Source organism: Physeter macrocephalus, chromosome 7, assembly GCF_002837175.3.
Source record: "Physeter macrocephalus isolate SW-GA chromosome 7, ASM283717v5, whole genome shotgun sequence".
Taxonomy (NCBI): Eukaryota; Metazoa; Chordata; class Mammalia; order Artiodactyla; family Physeteridae; genus Physeter; species Physeter macrocephalus.
This window is the reverse complement of record NC_041220.1, coordinates 156847503-156860617: the sequence shown is the minus strand read 5'-3', so window position 1 is coordinate 156860617 and position 13115 is coordinate 156847503. Positions and strand designations below refer to the sequence as shown.

Below are 13115 nucleotides of genomic sequence, written 5' to 3'. Positions count from 1 at the left end.
GCGCTCCATTTGGCTTATTTCCTCCTGCTGATTGCACTTCACAGATACTGTGGGCTTTTACAAATTGAAGGTCTGTGGTAAACCCTGCATGGAGCAAATTCATCGGCGCCATTTTCTAACAGCATTTGCTCACTTCTTGTCTCTGTGTCACATTTTCATAATTCTTGCAATATTTTAAACTTTTTCATTATTATTATGTTTGCTATGCTGATCTGTAATCACTGATGTCAGTACTGCAAAAAGATTACAACTCACTGAAGACGCAGATGATGGTTAACATGTTAGCAATAAAGTATTTTTAAATTAAGGTGCAAGCATTGTTTTTCTGAGGCATAATGCTACTGCACACTTAATAGACAGGTACAGTATAAATGTAACTTTTATAAGCACTGGGAAACCAAAAAATTTGTGTGACTCGCTTTATTGCGATGGTCTGGAACCAAATCCAAAATATCTCCGAGGTATGCCTGTACTTGGAAGCCAATTATGTGACGTCTTTACTTGGTGTCATGTATTCTCATACACATACATTATAAAGTACAACCACCTCATTTTATGAAGAAAGAAATGTGACCTAACCTGGCCAGAGTAGCAAGCCAACTGCAGATCCAGCAAGACTCCTCTGAGGCCAGCGGATGTTCTTCCTGCACCAATTCCTCTGATCCTTCCCAGAATAGAACCCCTCCAGTAGTAACAGAGCACACATCCCTTTCTTAGACGCCACGCAATAGCAATCATTTTTAGGTTGATAACTTAGCATCCCCTCTACCCCATAGCAGACAAAAACTGGTAAGAGGCAGAGCTATCTATTCATTATCAATGAACAACACACTGTCCATCAGCACTAGTCAAAAAGCAAAGCTCCTCACAAAAGATGCCATGTTGACTACATGAATAACAGAATAACACTCTCACAGTGATTCCTAAACAGAACCAACCCTTTTTTGTGGCCGTGCTGCACGGCTTGGGGAATCTCAGTTCTCCAACCAGGGACTGAAGCCGGGCCACAGCAGTGAAAGCCCAGAATCCTAACTACTAGGCCACCAGGGAACTCCCAGAACCAAACCTTTTGGACTCCTCTCACTCACTCCTAAAGTTCACCTAGGAGTTATATCTGCCACCAGAATGAAGCACTACGTGGACTGAAGGGACTAGTTTTAGGCATGGTGAAAACAGGCTGGAGAATGCCAGAGAAAGAATGCAAAATTCGATTTAAAAAAATTTCATCACTTATTTGTTCTTTTTTTAAAAATAAATTTATTTTTATTTTTTATTTTTGGCTGTGTTGGGTCTTCGTTGCTGTGCACGGGCTTTCTCTAGTTGCGGCGAGCGGGGGCTACTCTTCGTTGCAGTGCGCGGGCTTCTCACTGCAGTGGCTTCTCTTGTTGCAGAACACGGGCTCTAGGCACGTGGGCTTCACTAGTTGTGGTGGGTGGGCTCTGTCGTTATGGCGGACGGCCTTCGTTGCTCCACGGAATGTGGGATCTTCCCGGGCCAGGGATTGAACCTGTGTCCCCTGCATTGGCAGGCAGATTCTTAACCACTACGCCACCAGGGAAGCCCCATATTTCTTGATTTCAATGATAAAATGCATGCAGAACTACTGTCTACTGAGGCTAATTCAAGGAAGAATTTTATGCTCAACAAGAATGGCTTCCCAATTTGTTTCTTGTAAATATTCACATGTGGTCAACTGATAAAACTATCAAAAACACATCAACCTTATAAATTAGGAGCTTAGGATTAACATACACACACTAATATATATATAAAATAGATAACCAACAAGGACCTACTGTACTGCACAGGGAACTCAATATTCTGTAATAACCTATATGGGAAATGAATCTGAAAAAGAATGAATATACATATATGTATAACTGAATCACTTTGCTGTACACCTGAAACTAACACAACGTTGTAAATCAACTATACTCCAATAAAATTTAAAAGAAAAACACATCAACCTTTCCCCATTTCACCGAAGTCCACCCACAGTAAATGCCATGACACAGGTACCTATGTGCTGGTGTGCAGCTGTTTTTTTTTTTAACAAATTTATTTATTTATGGCTGCACTGGGTCTTCGTTGCTGTGCGCGGGCTTTCTCTAGTTGCAGCGAGCGGGGCCTACTCTTTGTTGAGGTGCACGGGCCTCTCGGTGCATTGGCTTCTCTTGTTATGGAGCACGGGCTCTAGGTGCAGGGGCTTCAGTAGTTGTGGCACGTTTATTTATGGCTGCACTGGGTCTTCGTTGCTGTGCGCGGGCTTTCTCTAGTTGCAGCGAGCGGGGCCTACTCTTTGTTGAGGTGCACGGGCCTCTCGGTGCATTGGCTTCTCTTGTTATGGAGCACGGGCTCTAGGTGCTGGGGCTTCAGTAGTTGTGGCACGTGGGCTCAGTAGTTGTGGCGCACGGGCTTCACTGCTCCATGGCATGTGGGATCTTCCCGGACCAGGGCTCAAACCCGTGTCCCCTGCACTGGCAGGCAGATTTTCAACCACTGCGCCACCAGGGAGGTCCCAGCTGTTTCGTTTAAAGACACCTGGCCCGTAACCTTGGCTGGGCAATAAATTCTGTTCTAGGACAAAGTGAGAACATGATCTCATGACTGTGATTAGACTGTAAGCTTCGGGGAGGTAGGGACTCCCCACTGCCCTTCATATCACCAGCACCTTTATATCAGCAACCGACAGGCTACTCAGAAAATGTTTCTTGACGAGTGGAATAATACAGAAACCAAATTCTCTACGTCTACTTCAAGGGCTCTGAGTGACTCTCAAGTTCTGACACTTTTGCCTTCGGAAAAAAAGGTGGGGGGGCAGGGATTTCCCTGGTGGTCCAGTGGCTAAGACTCCACACTCCCAATGCAGGGGGCCCAGGTTCGATCCCTGGTCAGGGAACTAGATCCCAAGTGCCGCAACTAAGACCCGGCACAGTCAAATAAATACATATTTTTTAAAAAGGGTGGGGGGAGATTCTGTTACCAGAAACTTTTTGGTCAACCTTTCAAATGAATGAATATGTCCCTTAATCAAGGGAAATCTCTTCAAGTTCTCAAATCCTCCCCACCCCCTGCTCTTTCTTAAAATGAGGAGGAGGTACCCTAAATAGGAACCAACATCACATCTGAAGAACTACAGAAGCGCCGACTGTGAGCTCTGGAGTTACACAGACTGAGGTCAAGCAGGGCTTCTCAACCTGGGCGCTAGTGACATTCTGGGCCAGACAACTGTTTGTCGTGGGGAGCGGTCCCGTGTATTGTAGGCTGTTGAGCAGCATCCCTGGTCTCCACCCAATAGGTGCCCGCCGCACACCCTCTCAGGTGTGAACCAAAAATGCCTGCAGACGCTGTCAAATACGCCCCGCCCCCCACTGAGAACTACCACTCTAAACTCACACAGGCCTGCTCTGAATCCGGCTCTGCCCTCTCACCACCCGTGACCACGGAAAACAGACCTACCCCTCCTATGCCCCAGCAAATTCTTCATCTTTAAAATGCAGCTAATACCACAGAAATGCTGTGACAAGTAAATGAAATGACGTACTTACAGGATTTACATGCACAGAACACCCAGTACTGGAGTGGCCTCCCAAGAAATGGTAAGCAATGAGGGTAGGATAAAAGTTCGTCTCTAGAACCAAAGGAACTTATCTGCAGGCCTCCAGAGTACCACAGTCTAGATGGAAGAAGTGGCTGAGGAAGAAAGAAATGAAAATAGGAGAGGCTGGACAAGAGGGAAGAGCACTGAAGTATTTCCTTAGTCTCCAAGAACCCGGCTTGGAGTCAAGGCCAACAATGTTCTACATAGTTTTCCTCCGTCTATTCTTTTTTTTTTTTTTTTTTTTTGATGCCGAAACCCGGGATCCTCCGTCTATTCTAACCTCACAAATGATAAACCAAACATATCCCCAACTCACAAAACTCTCCAAAGTAAGTAAGTCAGCAAGCCAGAAACTTTTTAGTACAAACAAGGAATTTACAATGTCCACACAAAAATACTGAAAGCCCCAGACGGCCACAGCAGATGCAGAGAGAAGGAGACAAGCAGTGAAGGTAACTTCAACCTAAGCTTCTAAAAGAGAAACAAAGAACAGTCTTCTTAAAAGTCCCTGGCTGAAGAATACCGAGCTTCCTTCATCTCTTAAACTTTGTTCCACCCAACGGTTTTTGAGATTACGGGCAATTTAGGGATTTTCCACTACAATGATGCCAGAGAAAGACAAACCCGGAAGAAAAAATTTTTTAATTGATTTTTTAAAAAGTAACCAAAATCTATTGATTTTTATCAGGCCTCCGAAATCCTACAAAAAGAGCGTGGTCACGTGACAATTTGGAAACTAGCATAAAAGTCATTCCTCAAAAGAACCCCGGTCACGGGATGTGTCATCATTTGAAAAGAAAAAACCACCACCCAAAATCCAACTGATACCTCCACAACTATTTGGTCAGCACTTAAAATTTTCATCTTGCCTCCCTACATACTAAGTTGGAAGAAAGAGAGGAACACGATTCCGAAACCCTAGCGAGAGTCTGAGTCCGATAACACCCCACACGTCCCAACTGGTCTTCCAAGTGGCCCCAACACCTTAGCAAATATCCACCTGGGAAGCAGGTCAGAGGTCGCCAATATCAAATCGTGCGCGCCTCTGCTTTCTCTCCATGAGTCATGCGGGAGTGCGCTGGGTTGGCGTGCCTGGGTGGGTTTCTCCGTGTGACCCTGTGTGTCTCTCCGGGGGTTGGTGAGGATGTGTCCCTCTCCCTGGGTGTTTGGGTATGTGTCACCAGGTGTCGATGGATCTCCTTCCCCGTGTGTGTGTCTCCAGGACGTCTGGGCGTCTCTATCTTCTGGCGTGTGTGTCTCTCCCCGGGTGCGCGACCCCATCTTTCCACCTGCGTCAGTCAGTAGGAGGCAGGGGGCAACAGGCCGCCCCGCCACGCCGGGGCGGGAGAGTGACCCGCACTGGCCACGCGCGCCTCCCGCCCCAGCTGCCCGAGGCCCAGGCCGCACACGCGCCCCCCGGGCTCCTCAGACCCTGACGCCCGCGCAGCCCGCCTAGGCCCCCGCCCGGCCCCGAGGGGAATCGGCGCCCCGCTCACCTCTCGGCCACACGGAGGAAGCCCGGGAGCTCCGGGACGGCCCGTCCGGGTCCAGTGAGGAAAAAGAGAGGGTCGAGGACCCGGCGGGCAGCAGACGTCCGCGGCACTGCCCGTGTCCGACTACAGCTGCTCCCGTCCAGCACCGAGGGAACAACATGGCGACGGGGCGGGGCCCGGGAAAAGAGGGCGGGGCCTGGCCGGCGGGAGCCCTGGGAAGGCGGGGCGGGGCCTGGTCGGGGGGCCCTGGGGAGGCGGAGCCTCGAGGTCGCCTTCGCCCATCCCTCACCCACTCCGTGCCTGTCAGTTCTAGCTAAATCCCGGGTTCTCTTCCGGTCGGCTATTTCTCTGGTCCTACGGCTGCGTTTCCGCGAGAGAGAGCACGAAATAATAGTTATCTTTAAAGGATGACGTAAAGTGTAAATAAACAGATCGCATAAGCACGATCACAGAATGCTGTGATTACGTTGAGAAATGAATATGCAAATAGACAAACGAGTAGATGAAAAATGAGAACAGCTGTGATACTGTGAAATAACAGGATTTTTGATTAAATTTTTACAATTTCCTTGCTCTTGTTAAAAATTTTACTGCCTCTGTCCTCTAAATAAAAAGCAGTAGTGGGAAAAGGGGGTACTGAGGAAACTCTTCTTAATTCCTCACTTTAAACATGGAGTTGAGCGCACGGGTCTTCCGATACAGGCTACTGGAGACCAAAGAGGGATTTTTAGTCCCTCTAAATATATTCTGCAGGACTGATTTAGTTTGTTTATTTTCCAAGAGAAGGATCTCACTTTTATTATTTCCTGGGCCCACAATCATTAACCTCTGGCTCTTTAGGGAGTCATTTTCAGGTAATAAATCTAATTTAAGACTTTTCATTCAGTACTAGAACGGTTCTATTTGAGAGAGTGTGTCACAAGTATCAATATAAAAGACAATTTTAGAATACTTGTGAAAGTGGGACATGTAATAAAGACTGAGTTCTAGTTTGAGCTTAAATGAATTTTTCTTTTATAGAAAAAAAATCTTAGGGACTTCCCTGGTGGTCCAGTGGGTAAGACTGGGCACTCGCAATGCAGGGGGCCCGGGTTCCATCCCTGGTGGGGCAACTAGATCCCACATGCATGCTGCAACTAAGAAGTCCGCATGCTGCAACTAAGAAGCCCGCATGCTGCAACTAAGACCTGGTGCAGCCAAAATAAATTAATTAATTAAATTTAAAAAAATCTTATCCATACAGGTTATTTCCCCAAGGAAATATGAGTAAAGGCTTATAAAGTACAAACCTATTGACAATAGGGAGGAGGAAGAGATATTCATTATCTTATTTTAAAACCCATAATTAAAACTACACAACAAAACAAACATATAAGAACATTAGAGTTAATTTTCCAAAAGAAAATAAAAATACGTAGTGTCAGATACATTGGACTAAATTGCAACAAGCATTCCATAGGGTCACTAAGGAAATGCTACCTGAAAATCCTGTGTCACAATCATAGCCAAGGAGTGACGGGGTAAGGGTTTATCTCTGTAACCGCTAATACCAACCAGCTATTAACAGGTGCATTTACGAAATTATTGTATCTTGACTTAAAGTAAGCCTTGAGAAATCTAAGAGTTTTCGAAAAAGGGCCCTAGGAAGGTCCTACAAGTGATTCTTATGCTGTTCCAAAATGTGAGTGACGCATATAAACATATCTGAGTGTAGCCATAGTCAGCACCTGAAGAAAGAATTGCAGAAAGCTACTTTTTCTGAAATAACTTTTACTTGCACACTAGCCAGCTGACTCTTAAGAATACTTGTATATTTTGGTCTCTTCCACCATCCACTTTTTCTTTTTTTTTAAATTTACTTATTTTATTTATTTTTGGCTGCACTGGGTCATCATTGCTGTGCGTGAGCTTTCTCTAATTGCGGCGAGCGGGGGCTACTCTTCGTTGCGGTGCGTGGGCTTCTCATTGCGGTGGCTTCTCTTGTTGCGGAGCACGGGCTCTAGGCACGCGGGCTTCAGTAGTTGTGGCTCGCGGGCTCTAGAGCGCAGGCTCAGTAGTTGTGGCGCACGGGCTTAGTTGCTCCGCGGCACGTGGGATCTTCCCAGACCAGGGATCGAACTCATGTCCCCTGCATTGGCAGGTGGATTCTTAGACACTGCGCCACCAGGGAAGTCCCCACCATCCACTTCTTTACCTAATCGATTTGACAGTGCAAGAGTAGGGTGGGTGGAAAGATTCTTCCCTGAAGGGCAAGTTTGGGGCATTTTTGTTGTTCGATGTGTGTGGCTGGCAAGCTGACACAACTGAGATAGATGGTCTCTATCACGCTTGCTCCATGAGCTTGTTTACTGACGGAAAACATTGAAGAACTGACCTATTTTGGCTCTCTTCATCTAATTAGGGGTTTTGCCTTTATATTCTGTAAACATGTAGCGCATCACTCAAGGAGGAAAAAGAGATCACGGCTGCTGGGTATTAATGATTCCTTACCTTAAATAACACCTACTTATTACCATGGGCACTGGAAACTAATACTCCGTTTCAAGCTGGAGTCTGAGAGGAATCACCTCTGGTATCTCTGATGAAAAGCTACAAGTAAGTGTGGGCCCCAGATTCAGGTATACAATTATACCTGATTATAATTAAACTGACTGTGGACTTCTTAAACTCCACGCTTCCACTGCAGGGCGTGTGGGTTTGATCCCTGGTCCCCTGGTCGGGGAACTGAGATCCCGCATGGCCCGTGGCGCAGCCAGAAAAAAAAGAAAGAAAATTAAATTGATTCTACTTTTCACATACAGGGAGAAAACACAGAACTCAGTGGTCGGCAATTTGACCATTAAATGACACATCTGAATAATCCAGCTATGTGACCTCTCAGGCATTGAGACTACAGCGGGTAGACAAGACAGACACTGGAGGAATTCAGGGGTGTCCCCAGGCACCCTCCCTCATTTCTGCTTCTACCCACCAGCTGTGTTTATATCATATGACCTTACCTTGCTGAATAAACTGGATTCAGTCCCTTTTCTAAGAGAGCTCAGAAGAGTGGAGGAGACATTCAGTAAGCAACTAAATAAATGTGCAGTTGTAAATTGGATCAAGGGCCTTGAAGGAAATAAACAAGGTGCAGCTGGTGGGAATACAGGGTGATGGAACCAGAGAAGGCATGAGGGAGGAGGTAACTCATGATGAGCAAGTGGCAGTGGGCAGGGCTGGTGCAGGTTGAGGGCACAGCAGTTCACCAAGAACCTAGCATGTAGCTGCACTCAAATTCTAAATAAAGATGCAAAGTATTACAAAATCTTCGTGACTGATGGAAAAAGTGAAATTCTAATTGTTCCTCTAGCCATACTAACCCCAATGTGCTCTCTTAGAAATAATAAGTACATGTTGAATAGTGCTGCCCCGTCTTTACCACACTCTAAACATAGCTTAACCTGGGTAACTACAGAGGGCAGAAAGGAACAGGCAGTAACCTTCAGGAATGAAGCGGGAGTTTGATCCCTTTCCTGATTTCCTGATGAATGTGAGTCGTAAACTGAACTTCACCTTTAAAGGCAGTAGGAGGAAAATCCCAGGCACACCACGATTACAATATGTAAATAGTATGTTTGTGTGTGTTTGTATGGGTGTTTGTGCACATGAGTGTTTATTTTAAAAAAAAAAGGAAAGTAGGAAAATCAAAACAGCTGAATTGTTAGCGGCGTAGAAATCTGGGTAATTTTCACTGAATTTTTGAATCCCATGTTACAATATGCTTTTGAGCAGTTAAGTGGACATTTTTTAATGAAGCAATTTTAAGCAACCTTTAGAAATACTTTCTATGACATCCAGATGTAATCTTTGCCTTAGGCTACAATGGTAAGGGCCAGACAAAAATCCAGTTATCTTAGCAACTCGTTCCTTCAGACAGAAGCCCTTCCAAATCCACAGACACATATAAAAGTTTGAGCCGCTCCTAGAACTCAGGACAGTAATGCTGAAGTGTGCTCTTCCCACCTCCCCGTTGCCATACGTCTGAGTAGCCAATGCCCATCAACAGCTTTCTTGACCTTTTCAGTGTAAAAGCTGAGACCACTATGGTGCTCACATAAGCAACTTCTTTCCTCTCACCTTCTCCTGTCAGTGCCATCCACATAGGCATAAACAATCCATGCCGGTTCAGGCTGCTGGCCACAGCTGTAGCTAGGCTCAGCCTAAACTCAATCCCTGATTGGGTTAAAGTGATAAATCCCTCACCCTATCTGCCTAATGAAGGACGGGGTGGGGTGGGGGGGAGACACACACACACACACACACACACACACACACACACACACACTCAATGGTGAAAGATATTATCTAGAGCATTTATCTTTCATTTATACACAATGTACAGCATGCAACAAAAAAATACTAGACATGCCAAGAAGCAGCAAAAAGTGACTCATAGTCAAGAGAAAACAAAACAATAGAATTGAATATGTTATGACAATTTAAATGTATGTCAGGAATGCAAGGGTGGTTTAACATTAACAGTTTGAAAGAGGGAAAAAACATACAATCAAATCAATAGATGAAGAAAAAAATGCATTCAATAAAATTCAACAACCATTCGTGACAATCTCAGCAAACCAGGAATAAAAGGGAAGTTTCTTAACCTCATAAAGAATATCTACTGAAAACCTATACCAAACATCATTCATTCTTAATAGTTAAAATCTGTAAGTATGCCCTTTAAAGCAGGGAAAAGATAAGTACGTCTCTTCAACATTGCACTGGAGGTCTTAGCGCACAGAAATAAAAGAACAAGTATCATGATCGCAAAGGGAGAAACAAAACTGTATTAAACACAGATGATATGCTTAGAAAATGCAAAGGACTCTATACAAAACTTATCATTCAAAGAGTTTAACAAGTTATCTTGCTGTAGACTGAAAGTGTGTATCCCCCCAAAATTCACAGGTTGAAATCCTAACCACCAATGTGATGCGATGCTCCAGCCAATCAGATACTCTCTTTGAAGATCTGAGTCTTGGGAAAGCAACACGGAGGTGCTGGAACGGCTCAGAGTTCATTCTGGCATGGGTAGTGGTGGCCCCTGGTACCCAGTGACCACAGATAACGGCAGTGGTGATGATGCCAGTGGCAGGATCTAGTACCTAGCAGTGACAGCATCTTAATTAAGCCATTCATGATCTGGATTCCTGTTTTCCTGCCCACTGTCCAAACTCAACAATCCAGCCTTGCCTCTAAGAGCTACCCAGCATCTCCCCGAGAAACTCCTCTTCTAAGTTAGAGGGAGTTGATGTCTTTATTTGCAACTATTGGGCTGGCCAACAAGTTCGTTCGGGTTTTTTTCCATACGCTGTTAACACTCTCTTAACGCTTTTGGATCAGCCAGCTTAGGCTAAGCCATGCAGTGGTAGAAAAAATGACCCCTCCTCAAATCTCCGTGGCTTACAAAAACAAGATTTATTCCTTACCTTAATGTCCATTATGGGTCAGCTGTGGTTCCGTTCCATGTCGTCCTCCCTCTGGACCCAAACTGATGAACCTGAGCTAGCGGAGTAGCCTCTGTCTGATATATTGCAGGTCTCACTGGCTGAAAGAAGAGAGATCAAGGTAATACCCCTGCTGGCTCTCAAAGCTTCCACGCAGAAGCAATGTTCATCATTTCCACTCATGTCATTGGCTACAAAGCATGTCACACACTGGGATGTACAATCCTTCCAAAGGGAGGGGCACTGCAAGTCACGTGGCAAATCTGATCTGAGTGGTGTGGTGTTCTAGAACTGGCCCACTGGGAGGGTCACCAAATATGTGAACAGTAACACAATCTAACACAGCTCTTACAACTCAGGGCCTTGTTTTATTAACTTGATAAGTTTCAAATTGCATAACATCAATGCAATAAATTTATTTTGAATAAGTTCCTTTTCTGGAGATTGGGTTTGAAACATGAACAATAGTAACATTTGATCTAGTTTATTAAAGTTGGATGTGGGCTTCCAAAGTGTGGGGTGGAATATGCAGAACAGAAACACATATGAACTCATGTTGAAATTCTGCTCTAAGTAAAAACCTATTTCACAAAGTTTCATTAAGCATCTACCATGCCCAGAGTTATTAGCCTCTGGGCTTTGAGGGATATAAATACAACTAAAAACTTGATGGACAATTCAAGGGAAAAAAACATGTCCACAAATAATATAAGGCAATGATAAAACAGAGATACAAGAGAGAAAAATTCATAGGATTAGCTAAGTGTGAAATCCCCCACCCTAGAGATATAATGTAATTGTGTGAGGAAGGGACTACTTTACAACAAGGCATACAATTCAAATGCACAATAATTTTATACCACAGGGTATGTGTGTTTAGATGGAGACGTGCAGGGGAGGAGAGATTGATCCAATATGTTGCTAAGAATTCCCAACTTTAGTCCTTACAACGGTTATACTGATGACATTTGATTGAACTCATCTTTGTAAACTAAATTAAGAAACTAGGGGAAAATATCCAAATTTCCCTTTTCTTAAAGAAAAAGAATTTTATGACCTTTACCTTAGAGATAAGAGGGGTTTGTTTGTTTTTTTTGCTTTCAAAATGTCAAGTTTGGGCCGCTTAAAGGAGCTCCAGAGACGGGTGTGAGCCGCAGCTATCAGCGCGGACCCCAGAGACGGGCATGAGACGCTAAGGCTGCTGCTGCCGCCACCAAGAAGCCTGTGTGCGAGCACAGGTCACTATCCACACCTCCCCTCCCGGGAGCCTGTGCAGCCCGCCACTGCCAGGGTCCCGTGAACCAGGGACAACTTCCCCGGGAGAACACACGGCGCCCTCAGGCTGGTGCAATGGCCTCTGCCACCCCAGGCTCGCCCCGCATCTGTACCCCTCCCTCCCCGCGGCCTGAGTGAGGCAGAGCCCCCGAATCAGCTGCTCCTTTAACCCCGTCCTGTCTGAGCAAAGAACAGACGACCTCAGGTGACCTACGCACAGAGGCGGGGCCAAATCCAAAGCTGAACCCCGGGAACTGTGAGAACAAACAAGAGAAAGGGAAATCTCTCCCAGTAGCCTCAGGAGCAGCGGATTAAATCTCCACAATCAACTTGATGTACCTGCATCTGTGAAATACCTGAATAGACAACGAATCATCCCAAATTGAGGAGGTGGACTTTGGGAGCAAGATATATTATTTTTTCACCTTTTCCTCTTTTTGTGAGTGTGTGTGCGCTTCTGTGTGAGATTTTGTCTGTATAGCTTTGCTTTCACCATTTCTCCTAGGGTTCTGTCTGTCCGGTTTTTTTTGGTTTTTTTTTTTAAGTATAGTTTTTAGTGCTTGTTATCATTGGTGGATTTGTTTTTTGGTTTGCTTGCTCTCTTCGTTCTTTCTTTCTATTGTTTTAATTACTTAAAAAAAAATTTTTAATAATTATTTTTTATTTTATCTTATCTTCTTCTTTCTTTCTTTTTTCTTTCTCCCTTTTATTCTGAGCCATGTGGATGAAAGGCTCTTGGTGCTCCAGCCAGGTGTCAGGGCTGTGCCTATGAGGTGGGAGAGCCAAGTTCAGGACACTGGTCCACAAGAGACCTCCCAGCTCCATGTAATATCAAACGGCGAAAATCTCCCAGAGATCTCCATCTCAACGCCAAGACCCAACTCCACTCAATGACCAGCAAGCTCCAGTGCTGTATATCCCAGGCCAAACAACTAGCAAGACACGAACACAACCCCATCCATTAGCAGAGAGGCTGCCTAAAATCATAATAAGGCCAAAGACACCCCAAAACACACCGCCAGAAGTGGACCTGCCCACCAGAAAGACAAGATCCAGCCTCATCCACCACAACACAAGCACTAGTCCCCTCTACCAGGAAGCCTACACAGCCCACTGAACCAACCTTAGCCACTGGGGACAGACACCAAAAACAACGGGAACTATGACCCTGCAGCCTGTGAAAAGGAGACCACAAACACAGTAAGATAAGCAAAATGAGAAGACAGAGAAACACACAGCAGATGAAGGAGCAAGGGAAAA

At 45.1% G+C, this 13115-nt stretch overlaps 1 protein-coding gene across 11 annotated transcripts in view; it reads right to left on the bottom strand.

Moving 5' to 3' along the window:
• RAB9A (RAB9A, member RAS oncogene family) overlaps positions 1–13115 on the bottom strand; it is a 58073-nt gene that overhangs the window by 15822 nt on the left and 29136 nt on the right. For 3 of the 11 annotated variants that reach the window (XM_055086321.1, XM_007123486.4, XM_007123492.4), the window contains exon 1: positions 5098–5271. The gene's annotated coding sequence lies outside the window, so the exon portion shown is untranslated. The other 8 variants (XM_007123489.4, XM_028492525.2, XM_024115463.3 and 5 more) reach the window with 6 other exon arrangements.